General features: G+C 34.5%; 1 long non-coding RNA gene across 1 annotated transcript; it reads left to right on the top strand.

The window, feature by feature from the left end:
* Positions 5,476-7,190, top strand: LOC107624466. Its single transcript, XR_001616908.2, has 2 exons — positions 5,476-5,813; positions 6,866-7,190. It is a non-coding gene; the product is annotated as an uncharacterized LOC107624466 (long non-coding RNA).

Below are 7,264 nucleotides of genomic sequence, written 5' to 3'. Positions count from 1 at the left end.
TGTATATGCATATATATATATAAGAGAACCCAAAAGAAACCCAAAATACAGAGTTACAGAACCTGTTTCTCCAAAATAACCTCTAAGAGGAGTTAATACAGTATATATATAAATAGTGGAGATAATAAGTATCTATATAAATACATATAACCAAAATAAAGCCCCGAGAGATAAGGGTCTTCGCTAAATCAGAAGCTTCCAGCATGCCTCAGCGAGGAGCCTCACGTCTTGCATCTGAAAATCACAAAATCTGCATGCGGGTCTCAGCATGATAACAGTGCCCACATATCTAACATATAATGTCATGGGAAAGTCGAAGGCAATCCTAGAACTTCCAACATATAATTAAAGCTTATAAACATAACTAAACCATGAAAAAGTAATAGGCAACTAGCTAAGGGTCTTCGATCTCTCTAAAACTCCCCTTTTCCAACTCCTTCGAATCTCCCAACCGCCACCAGAACCAGTTGTTACAAACACCTTTATTACAGATAAGGAAATCACAGGTAGAAATCATATACAACAGATAAACAATTAGCAAGTAGTTATGCAGTCAATTAGGCATTCCAAACAAAATACACCAAACAAACATATAGATGCATATGATGCATGCCTATCCTAGTGGCTGATGAGTCTCATCTGTCGATTATCAAGTCAATCCGATGTGTCCGGTAGCTAACCCGGGCACAATATCTCTCTTGCACCTTAATACCATTAGAGAGAATCCGTGCCCTGTCACTAGTAGAGGGTATCTGTGCCCTGTCACCATTAGAGGGTATCTGTGTCCTATCACCATTAGAGGGTATTTGTGCCCTGTCACCATTAGAGGGTTTCTGTTCCCTGTCACCATTAGAGGGTATCGGTGCCCTGTCACCCTTATAACCAGAGAGAAAACACAAGCATACTCACATTCAACATTTTCCATCATGATTCATTTACCAATGCATCTCCGATATACTTGCCACATTTTCACGCTTCCTCAATTAATCATAATCATTTAATCATCAAGTATATACATATACATACTCAGCCATAAATCAATATTTATCACAGCCATCTGGCATCATAACATAATCCATAACCAGCCATAATTCATTATCAAATACAGCCATTCGGCTCATGGCATACACAACACTCCCACCATCATCCTCAACAACTCATACAATTATCATTAATCATGATTCATCATTAATTCTCCCCTTACTTCATCCACAAGGTATCACCTTTCCTAACTTCATCTCATTACTAGGCATATTATTGGGATTTAGGGCTAAAAGGATGATAATAGAGGCTTAGGGGTTTGGAATTTGGTTTTAAAAACACAAAACTCATATTTGCTGAAAACAGGCTCACGCGTACGTGTGAGTACGCGTTTGGACCATGTCGCGTACGCATCACCCTTCCTGCATACGCACACGTGCCAGACAAAAATGACTGGCCGCGTATGAGGGAGTTCGCGTACGCAAAAACCCCAGGTCACGCGTACGCGTGAGCGTATATTTTTGCCCATTTCACGTACACGGCTCCATTCCCACGTACGCACGCGCACCAGGCAAAAATGCATGGCCGTGTATGGTATGTATGCGTACGCATACAATGTAGCAGCTCCAAAAAGATGCTAAGTCCAGAATTTTCAGTTTGCACACCAAACTTTGATTGAGCATAACTTTCTCATTTTAAAATATTTTTCCTCCGTTCTTCAAACGGCATAAACATCTCGAACAGAATTTTATTTCTAAATAAATTTGACACAAATCGGAGGTCCAGAGACCAAGTTATGCTCTACTAAAATTGGGTCAAAATCACAATTTTTACAAAACCAAACAAACCTCAATTTCTAAAACATACACTTTCCAAACCCTTTTAAATTCAACCAAAACCTTACCAATTCAGCCTCAATCACATTCTAACTTCCTTAGTCAATCCACAACACATCAATTCTCTATTTTCACCAATATTAACTCAATAATCCAAGTCCAACAATACACAATATACATTCATCATCTTACCAATCCTCCATTCCATCAAACTTCAAAACCAATACTTCTAATTCCACAATGTTCAACATACAAGACCAATTATCCACATCAAGCACAATTTTAACTTCAAATCAACCTTTACAATTACCAATCATCATCATCATATACAATTCACATGCATCATTTACCAAGAACATCAATTACACCCTCCAAAACCAATAATCACATAATCAATACTATCCATTTCAACCAATTAACAATCATCACAAATTCAATTTCTATCCTAGGGTCACTAGCCTAAGTTTTCACATTACATTATATTTTAGATACAGGAAACCGAAACCATACCTTAGCCAATTCCCCGTTCAACTCGGACCACCTCCAATTCAACTTTCCTCAAACTTTCAAGACTCAAACACCTCCAAAAACATATTTCTAGCTTGCAATTCACTTCAAGCTCCCAAAATCTCCATCAAGCTTCAATCCACTTACATACATATATTGCCTAATACATATAATATACACCCACGCATACAAACTCAATAACTAATCACAACAAATCAAGTATTTCACTAGGGTTGAGAATTCTTTTCAAACCCAAGGATCAAAGGAGTGAGATTAAGTCTTTCTCTCAAACTAATTGAATCTTATAACATCAAAGAACTCAAAATCTCAACACCTTTACCCAAAAATTTCAAAATCAAGGGCTGGGAAAACAAGTAAGAAAACGTGGCTTACCTCTTACATAACCTTGTGGACTTTGTAGAGTTCGACGCCACAGTCACGTGGCCGCAAACGGTGCGGCAATCGGAGCTCTGGACCAAAAGTTACAAGGATTTGAATCAAGGGCAAGGGTTTGCTTCTTTTTCTCTTCTCCCATGGCTGCTTCAACGTGTTCAGCATTCTAATTTTTTAGATTAATAATTAATTATTGGCTAATTATTTACTAATTTCTCGGGTTTTACAAACATAATCAAGGAGATCCTCCACGCCAAAATAATCAAACCCCCCTCCCGAGCAGGGAGCTACTAGGACCAAAGATTCGTGGACAAAAAGACAAAGGAAAATGGACAACTCCTGATCCACCAAGAGGCATAATAAACTGCATATCAGGAGGATACGTAGGGGGCAGCGAAACAATCTCGTTAAGAAAATGAATTTATCGAAAAATGCTAGCAATTGAAGGAACAACACATTCAAAAAAGGGAAATACGACAAGCACGGCGATAACCTTCACCTTGTCCGACCTCAATTCTATAAGACCAAACCTCGACGACCGGGTAGTAATCTCCATCCAAATTGGAGAACTGTTGGTAAAAAAAAACTTTTTTTAGACCCAGGCAGCAGTGCCGATATCTTATTTTACTCTACTTTCAAGAAAATAAAATTGTGCGAAAAAGTCATATATCCCTCCTCTGGAGAGCTAGTTGGGTTCTCTGGAGAAAGAGTCCCCATTCTGGGGCACATATGGCTAAAGACGACAATAAGAGAAAGCTCTTTGTCAAGAAAAAGATGAGGAGGAGGAAGATGAAGTGTTTTGAATTATGCAGAACTTATCAGAATAAAAATACACCGAAATTTATTAATAAATACACATAAATTTCTTAGTTTTTACACCAAAACTTTGCTACAAAAATATAAAAATGTCTTCTTCAATGTTGTATTTTTTTCTTCTTTTTTTTTCTTAGGGTAAAGTATATTTTTTTGTCCCTGAAGTTTAGCAAAAATTTTTAAAATATCCCTAAGTTTTATCTTGTTTCAATTTTATCCAAAAAGTTTTCGATTTACATTAAATATACCCTTGACAGCTAAATTTTTAGAAAATTTAAGACCAATCTAACAATAATGCATGAAAATTATGCTTGATTTGCTTGTGTGAGGGTTGTTCTTATGAAATTATTTTTTAATTGGTCTTAATTTTTTTAAAAAATTAGCTGTCAAGGGTATATTTGATGCAAATCGGAAACTTTTGGGACAAAATTGAAATAAAATAAAACTTAGGCGTATTTTTGAAACTTTTGTCAAACTTCAGGGACAAAAAATATACTTTATCCTTTTTCTTATTTCTTTTAGTTGAATGAATGTAGGTTTATCATCTTTCTAGTAATTTTGTAGCATTATGTGTTTCTTCTTTTTCTTTGTTTGATTTTTTATTTTTATTCTTTTTAAGAGAGTAAAACAAGAAGAAACTTGAGAAAATAAAACAAGAAAGAAAAGATGAATAAGGAAAAAAAGAAGATGATGATGAAAAAGAAGAAGAAGAAGCAGCAGCAGAACATGAGGAGGAAGAGAAATAATTTTGAATTATGCAGAATTTATCAAAATAAAATTACACCAAAATTTTGTAACAAATTCACATAAATTTCTTAGTTTTTACACCGAAATTTTACTACAAAAGCACAAAAATGTCTTCTTTAATGCTGCATTTTTTGTCTTCTTCTTTTTTTATTTTCTTTTAGTTGAATGAATGTAGGTTCATTGTTTTTATTCTTGTTAAGAGAGTAAAACAATAAGAAACTTGAGAAGGTAAAACAAGAAGGAAAAGATGAATAAAATAAGATGACGATGATGAAAAAAAAGAAGAAAAAGCAGTTGCAAGACCTAAAATAATTTATCATGGCGTAACGCAAGTAGTTATGGAATGATTAACACTTTAGTATTGCGACATCTCATTAGCAAGTTAATGTGCAGTAATATTCTTCCTCACCTTGAAGAAGAAAGGGTTGGACCCCTCATCATTGTGCTGAGTTTTGAATTATGCAGAACCTATCAGAAATCAAATACACCGAAATTTCTTAACATATACACATAAATTTTTTAGTTTTTAAACTGAAATTATTTAATGATTGCAACACGCAAAGTCAGTTCGAAAACAAGCACACAAACAATACTGAATCATAAACAAAAACACATCCAAATTAATTTTGGAGAAGGCAACGTTATTAATATGACAAAAATTCAATGATAACGATAATAATAACGACGATAATGATAAAGAAGATGACGATGACGATAACAATGATGACAATGATGATGATGATGATGATGATAGTGAAGGAGGAAGAGGAAAACGAATTAAAGGAAGAAATCAAATGAAAAAAGGGAAGAGGAAGAGGAGAAATTAGTGATGGTGGTGGTGACGATGATAAAGAAAGAAAAAAAAAAGAGAAGAAAAGATGTTAGTAAGAGGAGGAGGAGGAGGAATTTCTAAGAGAAAATCTTTTTTTCAAGTTATCTTTTTTCAAAAGATCTTATATAAAAGTAAAAGTAATTTTATGTTTGGATATCTCATGCAAAAAGATCTTTTTATTTATCAATTATGTTTAGATATATTAGATATATTTTTTTTATTCTCAAAATTTTCATTTCATTAAAACAAAAAAAAAAATCTTTATTTTTTTTATTAATTTTCTCTTATCCAATCAACACACAAATCACTCTGCATTTGTTTCCATTTTCTTTCTTCTAATTTTCTTTTTTGGAACTATCGAATTCTTTGCCTACATATTGCACAGGAGAGGCTGGAGACTTGAGAGTGCTATAAAAGGAGGGCAAGCGAGAATATACAAAAACAAGGGTTTGCAAAGTGGTGAGGGGTGGTGACTCGGGAGAGGTGCGGTGATTGCTGGGAGCGGCAAGGAAGGAGCATGTCATGTGGACAAGAAAACCAAGCTATGTGATTATCATATCCATGATCCTCTCTTATTATATAGTTTTCAATCTGAATCAATGCTCTCTCCTTCTTGCTTGCAATATTATTTTCACTCCTCCGTCTTCCCCATTCACCAGGTTGCATAATCCCTCGAGCCTTATGATGATAATCTTAATCTGAAGGTTCTAAATCTTCCATTACTTTATGCTTCGTTTCATTCTCACTCTCAATTTCCTTTTCTTATTCGTTATTAGAAAAAGACATCACCGTAGTGGGTTTTGCTAGTGCACATGAACTGTTTGATAAATTGCTTTCGGTCTTGCATAGGTGTTCTAAACTGAGTTGTTTTTGGAAACAAATACTTCTTATGATGTAATACATTATATGAAAGTTTTCTAAGATTTGGTCTACATACTATCATTATTTATTCTTGTTTGGAAGTGATGAAGAGAATATCCATCCCCACAAGGGACAATTATTCCATAGAAATATTCTCTTTTCCCATTTTCTTTCAAAAATGTCTTTTTGTTACTTGTTTTATGATTTTGTAAGTATGGGAAGAATGAGTTTTCTCCAACCAAGGTAGGGCTGGAACATAACATCTCTTTTATGAATTTATACTAGGTTTTTTTTTTATCTATTTTTATATAACTGAAAATGCCCTTCCTACAAGGTATGCCTGGAAGTACTTTATGAATGGATCTATGATGCCTAGTTAGGAACGTATGCGTGTTTGATTGTCACCATTGAATGTGAACCCCACTGATGAACCAGTTCAGTTATAGCCGGATGATGCGTGGTTCATGAAATATTTTAACATCTAAGAAAATTTCATAAAAACGTTCTAATGTAAGATATCTAGTATAGAAGTTTCACGAAGTAAAAACATTTCATTTATCCCCCGAAATGTGAATGTGTCTGCAAAATACAAACTAGATTAACCAAAGAGGTATGGTTTGTGTTTCGATTGGGAATGGAAATAAAAAATTGTTGATGTTTATGCAAAGTAAAAAGTGGAACGTGTTTAATTATTTGTGGATAATGGCTATGGTTGAATGCAAATGTTACAATATTGGTAATGGAATTGGGAACAATTGAGTTTGGAAGAGATGGTGATATAATGATTTAGAAAACTTTTTACTTGAAGTATTAGGTCTAAACTGCATCATCCCTCCTGTTGATTCTCTATCATGTATGGTTGTGTTTTGGTAATGACGGTGTGATGTTGGTTTAGGTACAAAATCTATGGTTTCTTGAGGAGAAGACTGACTTAGACAGTTCAAGGGTAGGAAGAATGGTCATGAAAATCATGTAAAACCTTGGCATACCTAAATAATATGGTTGTACATAAATTTTGATTGTGGTTCCATTTTCTATCATACCTAAATAATTTCATAACCTGTGTTCTAAGGATATCATGCTCTATTGCTCTCCTTTCTTGTATTTCTTGTTATAAAATTTGTCCCTGTGTTCTTGGCTTCAATTTGTATATTTATTACGTGCCGGACACAGTTAACACATTTTCAGTTATTATATCATCTAAATGCTGTTGCTCTGCCCCCTTTAAGCCACATTTCTGACATCATAGTTGTTTCTAGGCATTCACAGGAACAATTCTGGTTTTATCTGGGAC

The sequence above is a fragment of the Arachis ipaensis genome, chromosome B10 (genome assembly GCF_000816755.2).
Source record: "Arachis ipaensis cultivar K30076 chromosome B10, Araip1.1, whole genome shotgun sequence".
Classification (NCBI taxonomy): Eukaryota; Viridiplantae; Streptophyta; class Magnoliopsida; order Fabales; family Fabaceae; genus Arachis; species Arachis ipaensis.
The sequence above is the reverse complement of the archived record's forward strand: the minus strand, read 5'-3'. Positions and strand labels throughout refer to the sequence as shown.